Consider the following 18,604-nt stretch of genomic DNA (forward strand, 5'->3'; position numbering starts at 1 on the left):
ACATGTAGGGTTGAGGGCAAGGAATGAAAGTGAAGATGAAAAACAGATAATACAAAGCCTTATAAACCTTGTATGACATGTAAACTCTGATTAGCTATTAAGAGTATGGATTTTGCTCTGGGAACAATGGGAAACCCCTGAAAGATTCTAAGCAAGGAAATTATATAGTTATTTTTGAGTAATAGGAATATTGTTTTGGCTGAAGTAGAGTAAGTGAAGTGGAAGGATCTGCTCATTTATTCAATAGTTCTTTTCATTTAAATTTTATTTAGTTAACATACAGCACAATTTTAGATATGTCAATATAGATATAGATATAGAATTCTATGACTCATCACTTACATACAACACCCAGTGCTCATCACAAGTGACCTCTTTAATCTCCATCACTCATCTAGTCCATCCCCCACCCATTTCCCTCCATCAACTCTGAGTTTGTTCTCTATTGTTAAGAATCTCTTATGGTTTGTTTCCCTCTTTCCTTTTTCCTCTTCTCACATGTTCATCTGTTTTGTTTCTTAAATTCTACATATGAGTTAAATCATACGGTATTTGTCTTTCTCTGACTGATTTATTTCACTTAGCATAATACACTCTGGCTCTATCCACACCATTGCAAATGGCAAAATTTCATTATTTTTGATGGCTAAGTAATATTCTGTGTGTGTGTGTGTGTGTGTGTGTGTGTGTGTGTGTGTAAAGATGGAAGCATCATGAGAATTAAGACTGCTGGGGAATGGCTTGAAATTTTAAATGGGCCTCATTTGAGAAAGTGATATTTGAGCAAAGGCTTAATAGAGAAGAGGAAGTGAACCATGTATCTATAGGAGAAGGGTCATTCTCGGCAGAGGAGATAACCAATGAAAAGGGCCTGAGGCAAAAGTGTGCATCACATAACAGTATGAAAGCTAAGGAGACTAGAAGGCAGTAAGTAAACTAAGAGGGGTCATAGGAGATGAAGCAGAAATATAATGATAGGGTATGGGACCTTTGTAGGCCATTTTAAAATTGGTTCTGATGATGTAAGAAACCTTTGAAGGGTTTTGAATATAGGAGTGATTCAATCTCACATTTCAACAGAATCGTTCTGACTAGTTGGTTTAAAATAGATGGTACAGTGATATGTAAGCAAGAAAACCAGTTAGAAAATTACTGCAAGCATTCAGGTGAGCAATGAGGATGGCTTTGAACTCAGTGGGACCAGTCTTAGGCCACCCTAAATGTGTGGTGCTCAGGGAAGGAGTTTAAATGAAAGTCTACAAGTGTTAAATATGACATATTCTATCTTCCTATCTTACAAATATGCCTTCATATTGAGAAGTTTTTAATGCATAAATATATGCTTTTTAAATAACTGAAAGCTGGAAAATGCCAAATATGACCAAATTTATTTATTATTGTATGTATCTGGGAGTTCTGTTGGTGGACTGACAATGTATGCATTATTAATAACATAAAACATATATTTCATGGTTTGTTATATATCTATTCTATAAAATATTTCTTTATTTCAGCAAAATAATTGTTATAATCAAGATTTTAACATAATATTTATTCTGTTCATGACAATGGCAAGTATCCTTTTTTGAGTCATTATATTATTAATATATTGTTAATAATTTCAACTTGGGGAAACTATCTGTGAGACAATACAAACTACAATTGCAAATGAAATTGTTAAAGCAATACTTAGATTCATAAATGAACCATAGATTTTACTTATTAGCACATTCAAATAGTGTAACAGAGTGCATTTGGCAAATTTTCATTATTGCAGAAAATATTACAGTATATTTAAATTTTATTATTTATTCTCCAGGACATATACAAATTTCACAAACACTTAAAGTGATAAGTAGGGGATCCCTTGGTGGCTCAGCGGTTTAGTCCCTGCCTTCAACCCAGGGCATAATCCTGGAGGCTGGGGATAGAGTCCCACATCGGGCTCCCTGCATGGAGCCTGCTTCTCCCTCTTCCTGTGTCTCTGCCTCTCTCTCTCTCTGTGTCTCTCTCATGAATAAATAAATAATATCTTTTAAAAAAGTAAAGTGATAAGTAGATATGTACAGTAACTTTAAAAATTGGTTTCGTTCTTTCCACAAGTTAGAGGAAATTTAAAGAAATGTGAATTGTTTAATATTAAAAAATATTCCTGAGGTGCCATATCCAATTGTGAATACTGAATTAATTCATAACTCCCTCTGGAACCATGAACTAGAACATGAAAGTGAGAAAGTGGACACGGCACTGCTAGGAAATAATATTTTCTTATTCAAGATTCTATTGCATTTATGCTATTTGAGAGGGAAGATTTGGTAAGTTAATTTGTTCTTTTCATTACTTAGGAGCTTCTGCCTTTCAGATCCTCCCCACACTCTGCTGCAGTGTCTATCTTCAATTTCGGCAGCCACACAAACTGTGAGTCTTCAGAGAATTTATATGCAGTTATTTATCTTTTTAAGAATAGAGCAAGTGATGTTAAGTGTTTCTCTGGCACCTGAATGATATTCATCAGGAAAATAGATATTTAGGGTTACGGATTATATTTTGTCAGTGCTAAATGTTTGTTTTCATGTAACAAAAAATGCCCATGTGTTCCTTAATAAATTTATTTTTGTGTGTTTGGGCTAGGCAGGCACCCTCTAAAGAAGTAAGCAAAGAGAAAAGCCACCTCTTCTCCGGGTCTAAGGGTGGCACTGGTGGAGGGTTCAAAAGGAGACAGATTCTGGAAATATTTTAAGGTATAGTTAAAGAATTCTGCTGTTAACTGAGATGGGCAAGACTGTACTAGGAGCAGGCTTTAGTGTGGGATGATCAAGAGCCCTCATTTTGAAGCCTGAATTTGTGGATTCTATTAGATATTTATTAGACATCCAAGTGGAAATGCCAAGTAGACAGCTACATACACAAGTCTGGAGTTTAGGAGAGAAGGCTAGGCTGAAGATGTAGATTTGGGAGTCATGAGCATATAGGTGGTATATAAAGACATGAGATTGGATGAAATCACCAAAAGAGTAAATGTATTTTAGAGAAGAGTTATGAGTAAGGATCTCTTGTGTCTCCTATATTAAGGATTGGGAAGAAAAGGAGAAGACAGCAAAGGAGACTCAGAAAGGAAAGCCTATGAGGTAAAAGGAAAAGAATAAAATATATCATAGAATCCAGATATTTCAACCAGAAACAGTTTAAGAAGCACTATTCAAATGCTACTGATGGATGAGAACTGAGACTTGACCATTGTCTATAGCAACATGGTCATCATTGGTGACCATGAAAAAAGCAGGTTAGTATGAAGTGGTAGGAGTAAAAGCCTTGTTTGAAGATGAGAGGATGGAAGAAAAAGAATTGGATATAGCAAGTATAGAAAACTCAAGGAGTTTTGCTGCAATGAAAATGAGGTAGTGCCTGGATGGCAAAGTGAAGCTGAGATTATTTTTTTAAAGACAGAAGGTATAGCAACATTTTTATATGCTACTGGGAATGATCTAGTAGAGGGGAGAAAAATGATTGTGTAGGAGAGACCAAGAACTGCTGGAGCAATTCAGTGTCTAGAGTAAGTGAGGGGGAATGAGAACACATGGATCAGAAGGAATGGCTTGTGTTAGAAGTATTCATAATTAATTGATGGTAACAGGTGAGAAGGTAGAGTATGTAAGGACCAGCTGCTGGTAGGTGAGTATATTTGATGGTGCAAGTATATTTTGATGGTGCAAGTATGTGGAAATTTGCTTCTGATTACTGCAAATTTCTCAATGATAGAGTAAGCAAATTCGTCAGCTGATAATAAAGGTGGGGTAGGCAGTTGTAGAGGATTAAAGAGAGAGGACATAGTAAAAGTATGAATGTTAGAGAGTGAGAGATGCATGGATTACACTAAATATCCGCATGTACTTACTGGGAATGAATTTAAAATAATTCCAGTAAATATGGCTGTGTGATTTTATCCAGCTACATTCAGTTGCATAGATACTGGTACATAAGAGGAAGAGAGTTGGTTTTAATCATGTTATTGTTCTTCTAAGACAGTACAACAAAGCAAGAGAGTAGCAAGGGAGTTGAGGGTCATTGCAAGGGAAACATTTTAATGTTGGACTCTGGAATTTAATCTAGTCAAGGAGGTAAGAAAAAACATGAGGATTAAAGGAGAGTGGCAAAGCTGGTAGAACCACTTATGTCAACATGAGTTGAAGAATCATTTGAGTTGGTGTTAAGAGAAGGAATCAGATGGACAGATGGGAGGTAGTGGACAGAGTGATGATTAAAATGGAGATTATGGAAGAGCTGACCGTTAGTTATGATAAGATCAAGGTTATGACCGTGGGAATGAGTATCCAAGTGAGATTAAAACTAAAATCATTAGAGGGGAAAGCTTTAAGAAATTGGGACATTGGAATGCTGGGGTATCAGTTATGGCTATTATGAAATTGTTAAGAATTAAGACTGGAGTCATTTTAGAGAAAATGTCAATGTACCAGGAAATAACATCTTTGGGAAATGATTGGGGAATGGCTCAGCAGCCATTAGAAGTCACAACAATGGGAGACATCTGGTTGGCTCAGTCAGTTGAACTTCCAACTCTTGATTTTGGCTCAGGTCATGATCTCAAGGTCATGAGATTGAGCCCTTCATGGGGCTCCCTGCTCAGCGAAGAAGCTGCTTGAGATTCTCTCTCTCCCTGTACGTCTGTCTCTCCCCGTGCTCACTCACTCATGCTCTCTCTCAAATAAGTAAATAAAATCTTTTTTAAAAGCCACAACAATGGGACAGAGTGAGTAATTTAGCCTGGTGACAGGAGAATGAAAACTGTCAGGGATGGTGGGTTTTGCTGATGATAGAAGTGGTGAGTCAGAGGACATAGAAGAAGGCTTTCCAGAGTCAGGAAAAGGTCAGAGAAATGGACAGAAGAGAGGTGGTAGTCTGGAATTATATGGAATTTAGCCTGGGGGAGATGAACCCTGGGAATCTAGGACTTCTTGGGTATAACTGACATATCAGGGATAAAGTGACATAGGTCTGGTGGTCTCAGGACAGACTGTAGTAGTGAAGCTGTGAGTGTCAAAGTGTGTGGAATGATGAGTGTTGGAGAGTGAAAGAGTGCATGGACTGCTTTAAATGTCTGGGACTAACTCCCGACCCAGGAAATGTAAGAGTGTGAATTGGATTAGTTTGGTTTGATTTGGCCCACTATATATATATTTAAGATTTTCAAGCTTTACTATAAAACAGATATCAATTCTCCCTGCCATAGGTTTTTTTTGTTTTTTGTTTCCTGCCATAGGTTTAGTGACTACCTTTGATTTGTTTTTGTGTGTTTCTGTGTGTCTGTATGACCACCTGATGCCATTAAAGTAATTGTTTTTATTGACGCTAATGAATTAGTGAATTAATTACTGGTTTATTTAGAGAGCAACTTCCTTGGACCAGAGTGCCAGCTGCAGGGACTGAGAGTGGAATATTGCCCCCACTTTTAAATAGCTCACAGAACATCAAAGTAGCATGAGAGAATGATTGTAGTTATGTGTAATTAATAATCATAAATGTGGTATAAAAATAAGCTAATATATTGTCCATCAGACAGATGATTCCTTTTAAAAATTTTCCTTCAATGACTTCACTTATTCTCATTTGTTGATCCATAAAAATAAAAATTACATCTAGATACCAGCTGTTGCAAAGCTCTTTTCAGTTTACTGTCCCAAGGAATCTTGGGCTTGAGTGGCAGGGTATTTAATATGATTCCTGCTTCATGTCAGCAGAGTCCTTAGTGAGAAAAAGACTGGAATGAGAACAAGGAAACCTGGCCCAGGTGCATGGCCATATATTGGATCTCTGCTTTTTCCTATATAAAATGAGTGCATTGCCACTAACTTAGGTGTAAGAGCTTAGACATTAATTCACAAGACATTTATTGAGGGCTTATTACGTATAAGGATTTCTAATAGAAAGCAGGATCAAGAAAGATAAGTTTCACCTTGCACTCTGTTGTCTAATTATTTCACAAATGGAAAATGTGCTTTTCATAATGAAATAGAATTTCCTCATGAAAAAGTGTAGAATAAGAAAAAAAATCCTCCACCCTCCCCCACTTTGTTTTGGCAGGCAGGGCAAAACTCATTCTTGCTGATTACTATTGAAATCCCTGACAAAAGCTTGACTGAAAAATTAGGTATTAGTTTCCAATTACCTGATAATTAAGGTGCTAACTGAAAATTAGGGGGTTGGTTGGTAATAGGTCAAATTTTTAATACTCATAAAAACAATTACATTGTTAAGACGTGGAAAGTGAACAAAACAGCATGATGCTTTCTTGCGTTTCCTGTTTCAGCATTTCAGTGCTTTGCAACAGAGAAAGTGTTACTTTCCAGGGTTGAGGGGTAGTATCCAATTGGACACCAGCACTTTTTCTATTGGTTTCATGCTTCTGATGCCTTGGCATATGCTCTTTAAAGGGAATGGAGGGCAGCCCCCCGTGGCCCAGCAGTTTAGCGCCACCTTCAGCCCAGGGTGTGATCCTGGAGACCAGGGATCGAGTCCCGCGTCGGGCTCCCTGCATGGAGCCTGCTTCTCTCTATGCCTGTGTCTCTGCCTCTCTCTCTCTCTCTCTCTCTCTCTCTCTCTCTCTCTCTCTGTCTCTCATGAATAAATAAATAAAAATCTTTAAAAAATAAAGGGAATTGAAACAAGGGGAAAAATACAAGGAAAGAAAAGATGCTGAACCCTCTCCTACAAGAAATATAACTTCATGGAAAACAAAAACAAACAGCAACAGCAAATCACTCCAACAATTTCTATTTCTCCATAGCTTTAATTCAGATACACAAAGCATCACATTACCTAATACTGTTGCCCAGGCGATTTAATCAAGAGGGCAACAGGGACACATGTGAAAATGCCTCTGTGGCACAGGGAGGTGTTCTTGAAACCATCTGAACAGCAAAACTGATTTTATGCTGCTTTATTTTATGGTAAAACCAACAGTTTTACAAAGTCTGTGCCATCACTAACACAATGTAATTTTTGGAGGGGGGGGAAACGTAAGAAAAGGAGCAGTGATTATCTTTGAACATTGATTGGAAAGAGCTGCTGTTTCAGAGCTCAAATCATTCTGACTTGAGCAAAGCTGTTGTCTCTAGGTACAGGGCCAGTTAACACCCCAGAGGGACAGCAATTCTTGTGTGCACTGAGGCTCAGAGAACAATCTTTACATTCAATATTTGTTCACTTCTAAAGGTTCAGCCCTTTAGGGAAAGGAGTTTTGGAGCTGTTAGTCTTACACAGTCTTCTTGGGGAGAAAAGAAGGCCAGCATTCATAGTGGCTTTGTCGGCTTTGGCCAGCTTGACTCTTTAGAGTCAGCAAATATAGGCTTTTTGGGGGGGCGGGGGTTACCGAACTAGAAGCATTCTTCTGAGACATAGCTGGAAAGACTTCTATTTCTTCCAGAAAGAAGACAATGTCAATATTAATAACATACCAGGTAGGGCAACTCCAGGACCAACAACAACCTTTATTCATGGATTTATCCATATATTCAATAAATTGTACAAAGTACCTATTGTTGACAGGCTCTGTATTCAGTCAATACAAAAATAAGTAGTGAATATTAAACCATCTCTACCACGTAGGAGCTGTCTAGTGTGGAAGATTAATAGATAGTCACAATATCTACTCGTACAAACAGGGTAATCACAGCTTGCAATGCAAATACATTGGAGAGTCACCCAACAAAGAGTTAGCTGGTATGTGAAGAGATATAGGGAAGGTTGCCCGATATTTAAGCCCTTTTATTTGTACTCAGGTGACTTTCTTGTCTTTGTGTCAGGAGACATCAATTATTTAATACAAATTAGTGAGTATTTGTTGAGCATTCACTATGTTTTAGGTACCATTCTAGATATTGAAATAATGAGTAAGAAAGAAAAAAATATATATAGTCTAAAAGGTGGAGTCAGGCAATAAACAATCTAAGTAAGTAAAACAAATAGTATGTTAGAAAGTTCAAAGTATTATAGAGAAAGTACATCAAGGAAGGGGGATAAGGAATGTCAGATGGGCAGAGTATCAGATGAGGGGGGGAAGGTTGCAAAATTTAAATGCTTTTACTCTGAGTGAAGTATGTTCTAGCAGAGGAGTGACAAGATCTGATTTCTACTTCAGCAAGATCACTCTAGCTGATGTGTCAAGAACAGACTTATGGGGCCAAGTTGGGAATTGGGGAAGCTATTAGAATAATCAAGACAAGAGAAGATGATGGAGTGGATCAGGTTTATAGGAGCAGGGATTGTGAGAAATGGATAGACTCTGGATATATATTGAAGATATTAACTAGGAGCATTTGTGGATGAGTTTGGGATGTGAAAGAGAAAAAGAGAAATCAAGGACAGCTCCAAGAATTTTGGACTGAGCAACTAGAAGGATGGAATTACCATTAATTAAAATGGAACACAGAGAGGAAAAAGCAGGTTTACAAAGGGAAGATGCAAGATCATGCGTTCAGTTGTGGACTTAAAAAAGATCGAGGTGCTTCTTAGCCAAGTGTAGGTGTTGATTAGGCAATTGGACATGTGAGTCTGGAGCTAAGGGGAGAGCTTAGAGGAAAGATAAATCTGAAAATCAACTTATAGATTTTTTAAAGGGCTGAGGCTACACAAGGTCACCTAGGAAGTAAGTGTAGACAGAGAAAAGGCTCAAAGACTGAATGAACCCTATGGCACTGCAGTGTTTGAGGAGATGAGGATGAACTAGCAAGGAAGATGGAGAAGTACTGGCCAATGGGGCAGCAGGAAGAGGAGGAGTGTGATGTCAGCAGCTAAACAAAGGTAGTGTTTCAAGAAAGCGAGTCATCAAATATTTCAAATGCTGCTAAAAATTAAATAAATTGAGGAAGGTGGATTGAACACTGGATTAATCAATGTAGAAACGCTCCCTGGCCTACACAAGAGTAATTGTGGTAGAATGGTGGGGTAGTGGGTTCAAGGAAGAATGGAAAGTGAAGAATTGGAGACATTTACATAGACAACTCTTGTAAACCACTTCTAGCATCCTCTGTTTGATAGGTAAAGGTGTCCCCAAGCAACTCTCTGCTCTTTTCCTGTACTTTTAAGGATATGGAGTCTGAACTAGGAGCTTTATTTTATAGGAGAGAGGGAAACAGGGAGAAGTTATTTGGGATGGAATTCAGCAGGAGGTTCTCAAATTCAAAGAAGGCAATAATGTTACTGGAATCTTTCAGTTTGCAAGGAACAGAGACGTGTTCAGATTGACTGAGTTCAAAAGTGCTAGTTGGAAAAATACACAGAGAAACAAAGGACAGGAAAGAGTTTCAATAGTAGCCCTTGGAGAGCTGGAATATTACTCAAGATACAAGCAGCAGGGACCCAGTCTTATTTGTTTTTTTTTTTTTTAAAGATTTTATTTATTTATTCATGATAGTCACAGAGAGAGAGAGAGAGAGAGAGGCAGAGACACAGGCAGAGGGAGAAGCGGGCTCCATGCACCGGGAGCCCGACGTGGGATTCGATCCCGGGTCTCCAGGATCGCGCCCTGGGCCAAAGGCAGGCGCCAAACCGCTGCGCCACCCAGGGATCCCCCCAGTCTTATTTCTATCCCTTCACCAACAGATGTTTATTGCTCCCTATTATCACAGCTCTACCATATTCCTGACTCAGCTCTTCCCTCTATCTGCTTCCATTTGTTCCACTTGGGCTACTACTCCTGGTCATCTCTGTATTCTCTTATCTCACGGCTTCTGAATAATTATGAACTTTGCTGCCTTGTTCTTCTACTTCATATTTTCTCTCATCCAGTTTCTGCCCAACAACCAATCACTAACTTTTTCTGTATCTCCAAATTAAAATTCCTCAATAGAGGGGCACCTGGGTGGCTCAGTCAGTTGAGTATCTGACTCTTGGCTATGACTGAGGTCATGATCTCATGGGTTGTGACATCAAGCCCCGTGTCAGGCTCCCTGCTCAGTGGAGAGTCTACTTGAGATTCTCTCCCTCTGCCCCTGCCCCCCATAAATAAATAAATAAATCTTAAAAATAAAATAAAATAATAAGATAAAATAATAAAATAAAATAAAATAAATTCCCCAATAGAGAGGATTAGATTGGTTAGAGAGTAACCATTTTAATGAGCAGAGTTGTTTTTTTTTCCAAAAATTTTATTTTATATGTTACTGGTGCTGATCTCTGGTTGGTTGTGGTCAGAGTATTGGATCCATGTTCATTAAGGAAGAATCATGGGAGTGGTGTCATGGGCACTGGTAGGCATTCAGAGCTTCACAACTGCTCTTGAATATAGTTGACTGAATGCAAAATAAGTTGGAAAGAGATAAATACATGGAAAATATGGTTAAAATGACTTCAGATTCAATTGTGTAGAACTTTTTTGAGATAAAAATATATAATACATGACTGAAGTATACATATAAACAAGCATGAGGGTGGAGGTGGATCATATTTCTATATAAGAATATTCTATATTATAAAGATAATTCCCTCCAATTAAGCCATCAGTTCAGTTCAATTCAATTCAATTACAACCAAAAACCCAGTGAGAGTTTCTTTTGAAACATGGCAAGTTGATTCTAAAATTCTTATGGAAGAGAAAATATGTTGAGGGAATCTTGCCCTACAAATATAAAAATCCACTATAAAACTACAGCAAAAAAAGAATATAATCCTGACACTAAATAGAATAGACAAATAAATCAACTAAACAGATGGAGATTCCAGAAACAACAAAAAAAAAACAATATTTGCATTGTAATTCAATATGTGATAAAGGTTTTTCTGTCATCATTAAATATATAATGATAACACAACAAGCTGGGGGAAAAATGAAACAAAGTTAAACTGTACTTCATACCATACATCAACACAAAATCCACATAAATTAAAAATATAAACATAAAAGTTGAAAGCAAAAAATAGAAGAAAACAAAAGAGGCTATTTGTGTAATCTTAGGGTAGAGAATGCCTTCCTGAACATTAAATCAAATATATATATATATATATATATATATATATATATATATATATATACACACACACACACACACATAAGGGAAAAGTTCTTATATTTGACAACATAAAAATTAAAAACGTAGCACAAGGTGCCATAATAAAGTACTAACAACAGCAGAAAAATACAGATGGGAGAAAATATTTGCCATATGTATGAAAAACAAAAGGCTAATATACAATATACAGTGATACATTAGGAACTCGACAGAAAAATGAGCAGACATTATGTTCCATCCCTTCTCTTTTTGAGGATCTGAAAAGCTTGTCATGTCTGTAATTTGAAACTGTGTATACAGATACATGTTCTGCTATTGACTCTGGCAAGAAAATCACATCACTTAACGTCTCTGAGATACCAATCATACTTAATTCATGGAGAGAGGAGCACTTACTTAATTCAAAGACATGTATTACCAATGATGCCATTTCAACTATCAATGCAGGGCTACTTTTTACCATGGGACTATACCATGACCTTTAAATGATGATGTCTATTCACTGTGTGCATGCAGATTCTAAAGATCTCAGGAAAGATTTTAACTTCTCTTCTTGGTTTAGACCCTTCAAAATAGTGAGTAATTTCTGTGGGTAATTTTATTACCCAAATCCTTATCTTCCAGCACTTAAGGCCTCTATCAATTCATCCCGGATGCCTTGCTTACAAATGTTCCTAAGTCGTAGACTACAGCTCCCAATTGGATCATAAATTTTTCTAGGGCAAGTACCACATACTTGACTTCTTCTGTATTCCCTCCTAGTATTTAATAGTATTTAGTGGAGTTCTCTTCACATACACAATGAATGTTTTTCAACTACATATATCCGCATCTACTTCCAGACACAATTACAAAGGGGAACTTCTGATTGAAATGGAGAGGGGAGAATGGGTAACGGGCACTGAGGGGGGCACTTGACAGGATGAGCACTGGGTGTTATTCTGTATGTTGGCAAATTGAACACCAATAAAAAATAAATTTATTATTAACAAAATGGAGAGTGGAGTTGCAAATGAATTCCTTGAAGAAATGAGTTTCCCTCTAATTTAGGGCTATATATGCAAAATCGAAGATGACTTTGGCCTAATTGATTTATCACTATAACCATTAAGCCTACCTTTTTCTGGATTGCTTATTTTTATTACTAATCCTTACTCTACAGAAAACTAAAGTGCAAGTTACCCTTCAACATGTATGAAAAGAAAAGTAAAAATATTAGCCCCAATATGTCTTAACTGTTATGGGCTTGATTGTTATTTTCCAGCTGCACAGTGAGGTTATTAGGGATGACATCACTGTGTATATACAATATATTTCAAATCCCCATTTGGAATGCAGTGACAGTCCTAGTGCCATAAAAGTATTATACTACTAAATAATTAACTAAGAAATTATGAAAAACATAATGGAGAATAAAAGACAATTGCAAAAGCATCTATCACAACAAAATAGTTGTCTTTTATAGTCTATTCTGTTTTTCTGTGACTGAAGAACAAAATATCAATTATGGGCAGATGGCCATTAGCATAATCCATAATGCCAGAAGACAAAACAATGCTTTGTATCTATCACCTTTGATTAGTAGCATAATGTTTTATTAGACTCTGAATAAATAACAGTGAGTAACAGAATATGGGCTTTGACAAAGCAACAGTTTGTTTTCAGTAGTAGCATCTCTGTTAGTAAATAAAAGAAAGGAAGAAAATACCATCTAAAACCTTAAATATGGACCAAAACGTGGGATGTTCCTGATTTCCTCAAACCAAGAACACACACTCAGTATATAGCAGTCCACTTAAAAATATTAACATTTCCATAAAAATCTTCTTTAACAAGATGAAAAATAATTTGGACTTTCTAACACAAAACCAAACCCCTAAGGAACATATCCATGTTCTAAGTGTTTGAAGGAAAGTTTATGCTTTCAAGCTTGGTGGGTTTGGAATTCTTGTCTTAGATTTTACTTAATAAGCCTTTGACAGCTTCTGCTCCATGTGGTTTCCTTAACCTCCATTGCCCTCCACTCTATTCATGCGAGGAGGGAAAGAAATCAAAGGCCACAGACAACAAAGCCTACAGAGCCTCTATCCTTAAAATTTAAGATGCTCCTGTGGCTTAGATTGGCTGACTCACAGCTAATAGCAAATTCAGGTGAACATCTTTTCTAAATAAAATCTCCTTAGAAAGAATGGACAAAGGCTATAAAACATGAGACTGCAAGTTCTTTAATTCTGTGCAAGTACAGAAATTACAACCATTTTATAACCTGCATGAAACAGAGGAAAGCTGACCAGCAAGCCTGCAAAGAGACCAGTTTTAACTGGAATGGTGTCAACTAAGGGGATGATCGCTGGTAGAGAAAGAAGAAAAAGATCTCTAGGGGAGAAGGGAACTCTCAAGTGATGGGGGAGGTCTTCTAGGCAGCATTCGGCAGAAATTCTTTCTTTCCTCTACTTACGTCCAACAAAGTAGTCATTTTGCAAATACATTTTTCAGCAAATGCATTTTGCAGATGGCGTTGGCAGAGCCAGTTTGCACTGAAGGAGAGTTGCAGTGCCAGCATTCCATAAATCTGTGAAGAGAGCAACCAGAGTCATAGAAATATAAAGATGGGGTGTTGAGCAACTGCCATCATATTAAAAACTCTCTGCAGTTAATATTTTGGAACTTAGTGGCTAGACCTTGCGGACCAAGTAAGAAGCTCCTTCTCATTATCTGATAGTACTTCCCCTAAAAATCTCTATCTTGTTCTTAATATATTTGTGGTTTTATTCTGATCATGAGAACTGTATGTGCTCAATGTGGAAATTGTAAAAAAACAAAAAATATTTTTTAAAAGGGAAAATTCTATCATCCCATGTTGATACAGTTTCTATGTTGACTCACCCAGGGTTCTTTTTTTCTTTTGTATTTTATGTGAGAGTGTGTGTGTTTTAAAACTAGACTGTAGCCCAGAAATAATTCTGTATCTTTTTAAAATGAGTGCATGAGTGCATCTCCTTTGTCATTAAGTATTCAGATATTCCCCCTACATAGTATTCAGTATAACTATTGAGCATTAATATAAAAAATATTTTGCTCTATCTGTAATTATTATTTGGACTATTAATTAATGCAACAAGACAGCAAAATCAAATATGTAGAATTTTAGAATATGAGACAAAAATCAATATTACTTGCAAATGATTGTGTACCTAGAAAACTCAAAATCACCAAATAAATCAACAATCAGGATAAGGAAATTAAGGAAGTTGGCTAGAAATAAGTTGAACTTTGTTTTATACTAACAATATACAATTAGAAATTGAAATAGAAAGAATAAGAAATTCTGTTCACAATTGCCACAAAATCTATGAAATACCAAGGAATACATGTTGTAATGAAAAATTATAAGAACATACTGAAACCATATAAAAAGTACCTTAATTAATAGACATCTCATGGTCCTTGGAAAGGAAGGGAATACCTTAAAGGCATAATGTATTCCTAAATGCAAATTAAGTATCTGTTTCAAAATACCATTGAGTAGGTTTGATATGTTATAAGATGAAATGTAAATCTTGTGGCTTACATGAAAATAATTTTAGAGGGCTCTGGGGATCACCTCCAGGACTAAGGCAGATGCCCTTCAGAGTAATTGACGCTGAAGCATAAGATATCCATGTGACTACTCATCAGTAATGACATATAGGAGGCTACAGAGACAGAAAACATATGAGCAGCACATCACAGGATCAGACATGAATTACAGATTTTGATTTGCAGTCAAAATGATTTTTCCATCTGAATAGCAGTCTTTAAGGTTAAAGAGATAATATTTCTTTATTTAGAAATAGTTAATAAGGGGATCCCTGGGTTGTTCAGTGGTTTAGCGCCTGCCTTTGGCCCAGGGCGTGATCCTGGAGACCCGGGATGGAATCCCACGTCGGGCTCCCTGCATGGAGCCTGCTTCTCCCTCTGCCTGTGTCTCTGCCTCTCTCTCTCTCTCTTTCTCTGTGTCTCTCATGAATAAATAAATAAAATCTTTAAAAAAAAATAGAAATAGTTGATAATAGCAAGGCTAGGCAATGGAGTTAGTATATTAATTCATTTTCAATCGAAATCCAAGTGAATTTCTTTGCAATTATAAAAAATTAATTTAGAGTTCTTATGACAGAAGAAATGCAAGAAGTGACAAGATTTTTGAAGAAGAATATTGTAGAAGAACTAGACCTATCAGATATCAAAATATATCAAAAAGCTGCTATGATCAAAGGACTACGCTGTTGACAAAAGAATAAACAAATGGATGAATAGAACAGAAAAACAGAGTCAAGGAATAGATCCAAACATAAGCGGGGATGAAATATATTTAAATAGGAGTAATCAAAGATGTGAGGGAATGAAGGATTATTCGATAAATCTAATTGGGCCCATTGAAATATGTTAGGAAGAAAATTAATTTATATTTCATCTTGTTGGAATATTTGGAATTATTAAAACTGAAATGGAAAAAATATATATGTTGGAATTATTAAAACTGAAATGGAAAAAATGCAATGATGTAAGAAGATAATAATTGTGAATTCATATGGATAAGGATTTCCTAGTAAGATTAAAAAAAAATCCAGAAGGAATAAAAACCTGATCACTTTAATCAGATAAATATTAAAATTTCTAGTATCTCAAAAGATTCTATAAATAAATTCAAACAACAAAAATGAGAATAAAACATTTTTAGGGGGATCCCTGGGTGGCTCAGCGGTTTAGCGCCTGCCTTTGGCCCAGGGCACGATCCTGGAGTCCCGGGATCGAGTCCCGCATCGGGCTCCCGGCATGGAGCCTGCTTCTCCCTCTGCCTGTGTCTCTGCCTCTCTCTCTCTCTGACTATCAGGAATAAATAAATTAAATCTTTAAAAAAAAACATTTTTAGGTACGCCTGGGTGGCTCAGCAGTTGGGCGCCTGCCTTCGGTTCAGGGCATAGTCCTGGGGTCCCAGGATCAAGTCCCACATCGGGCTCCCGGCATGGAGCCTGCTTCTCCCTCTGCCTGTGTCTCTGCCTCTCTCTCTCTGTGACTATCATGAATAAATAAATAAAATCTTTTAAAAAAAATTTTAAATATAACAGACAAAAAACTCACATCTCTAATACACAAAAAATCCAGCAAGTCAATAATCATCTATCATAGAAAATACAATTAATACAGTATAATATAGGCAGAGTGTGAATACAGTATTTCCAGAATTAAAATCTAATCAATAAACATGTAAAAATAGTCACAACCTGAGTAGTTTTCCAGGAAATGAAAAATGAAATATCAAAAGTGTGTGATTTTTTTTTAATTAGAGTAGAAAATTAGAAGGTTTTATGATACCTACTGTGAGTGCAGGTACAGGAAAAGAGCAATATCTCACAGATGTTGGCAGGAGTATACATTTGCTCTAAGCATCTTGGAAAGTAATTTGACAGTAACTATGAACATTTTAATAGTGCATACCTTTTCATCCAACCACTTCATTTGTAGGATCTATCTCACTGGTATAAATTGATACTTATGTACATGAAAGCTCATTATAGCACCCTTGAGGTTCCTAGACACTGCAAAGGCTCTTTATTGTCCAAAAATACTTGAAATAACTTGTCTTTTTGATCCAAGATAATTGACCTTTAAAGTTTTACCCAAATAGCAGGCATCCAAATAATGCTATCAGGCTGGCACAACCCACTCTTAACTGACCAAGGCAGTCAATCCTTTTGTAAAATGTATTAAAGTACATTGAACTTCATAGAAATACTCTCTTAAAATTCCAGCAATAGACATGGGCATTAGGAGTAGACAAAAAAAAAAAAAGTCAGTCTATACCATTGTTAGATCTTTTATCCAGCTTTATCCCTTTAATTCTCTCCCTGTGTATAAATCTTTAGATGTGGAGTCAGATTTTATGATACCACATGATATACTGCGATTCCAGTTGTCTACCAATTTTCTTACTTCCCAATTGACAAAGATATAAGATGAACTCAACTATTAAAGATGTTTGGTCTAGTAATACATTTAGTTTAGTTAGTTTGGGTAGTTATATTATAATATCACTAGCACATATTAGACCTTCAATAAATTTTGATTGAAAGAATGAACAAATAGCTTTAATTGAGGGGAAGAGAAATGTGAAACATGGAAGGGGAAAGACATAAACCATTTACCCAGGTATTTGTGGTATGTCATAACTTCTTATGTTTTTCTCCAAATATTTGCGATGCACACTTTTTATCAGGCACCATTCATTTATTTGACAAATATTTCTTGAGCACCTACTGTAAGCCAGGCACTGTTCCAGAAACTGAGGACACAACAATGAGTAATATAGATGATGGATATTTCATTGTATGAGAAATGTCCTAGCCTTATACATACACTATCTACCTAAAGGTTTTTCCAGCATGTTTCAGAACACACACACACACACACACACACACACATATCCCAATAGGAACTTCCTTAAAACTGCAAATTGTCTTAGATTTCATCCATTCAATCAAAATATATCTACTGAATGTCTGCTACTATGAGTCAGCCACTGTTCTTGACACTGGGGAAACATCGGTAAATGAGAAAGACAAAGTCTTTGTCTTCAAGGGGATTGGGTTCTAAAAGCAAACAAGATAATTTCAGATATTGGTAAATGGCACAAGTAAAATAAAGAGGGCTGTATAATAAAAGTAATTGAGGGGAAGGGCTAAAACCTAGGGTGATCTGTGGAGGTGACATCTGAGCTGAGACCTGAATGACCAGAAGGAGCCAACCCTGGGAAGATAGAGAGGAAGAACTAGAGCTAGATCTTTCTAGATGAAAGGAACAGCTTCTGCCAAAATGAATGAACTCGAGGTATTCTAGAAACAAAGAGGCACAAAATGATCAAAGGAGAGGGTGGTAAAAGATGATTTCAGAGAGATGTCAGGAGGAAAAATCATGCTGGATGTTGTAGCTAGATAAGGAGCATGACTTTTATTTAAATATGTGGTGGAAAGTCATTGGAAGTTATTGAACAGGTAGGGGAATGATGAAATAAGATTTACATTTTTTGAAGATTGCTCTGGCTGCTTTTTAGAAAACTGGATATAGGGACATAAGAGTGGAAGCAGTACTATATTTTCCCAGATGACAGATGGTAGTCTGGACCAGAGCAGGAACAGAAAAGATGGTATAAAGTCATTAACCTCTGGATATATTTTGAAAGTAGAGTGTCTCATGGGCCCCAAGACCACCTTCAACTGTTGATTCACCACAAAGACAAGATTCAATAGCTGTAAGGTTCATTACAGCGAAGGCTATAGAGCAAAAGCAACAGGAAAAAATATGAATTGGGCAAAATCCAGAGAGGCTAAACACAGGCTTCGAAGTCTCTTCCCATCTGGGGCCACACAGGACATGCTTTCTATATAGCAGTAAATGTCGGAGACAGATGTGCAATGTATCAGTCTAGGGAAGCCCATTTTAGTCTTTTGGTCTGAGGCTTTTATTAAGATCGGGTAACACAAGCACATCACGATATATGATGGTTCTCAAGCCACCATACCTACCTACACATCTGTCTCAAT

General features: G+C 36.7%; 1 long non-coding RNA gene across 17 annotated transcripts in view; it reads left to right on the forward strand.

Annotated features, from left to right (window-relative positions):
- The window catches only part of LOC140628694 (uncharacterized), a 262,851-nt gene that overhangs the window by 36,621 nt on the left and 207,626 nt on the right, over positions 1-18,604 (forward strand). For 11 of the 17 annotated variants that reach the window (XR_012026708.1, XR_012026705.1, XR_012026701.1 and 8 more), the window contains one exon: positions 2,346-2,418. The exons of the other annotated variants lie outside the window; for them this stretch is intronic. This is a non-coding gene — a long non-coding RNA (uncharacterized lncRNA). The remainder of the gene's footprint in view (positions 1-2,345; positions 2,419-18,604) is intronic. 17 annotated transcript variants of the gene reach the window in all.

Source organism: Canis lupus, chromosome X, assembly GCF_048164855.1.
Source record: "Canis lupus baileyi chromosome X, mCanLup2.hap1, whole genome shotgun sequence".
Classification (NCBI taxonomy): Eukaryota; Metazoa; Chordata; class Mammalia; order Carnivora; family Canidae; genus Canis; species Canis lupus.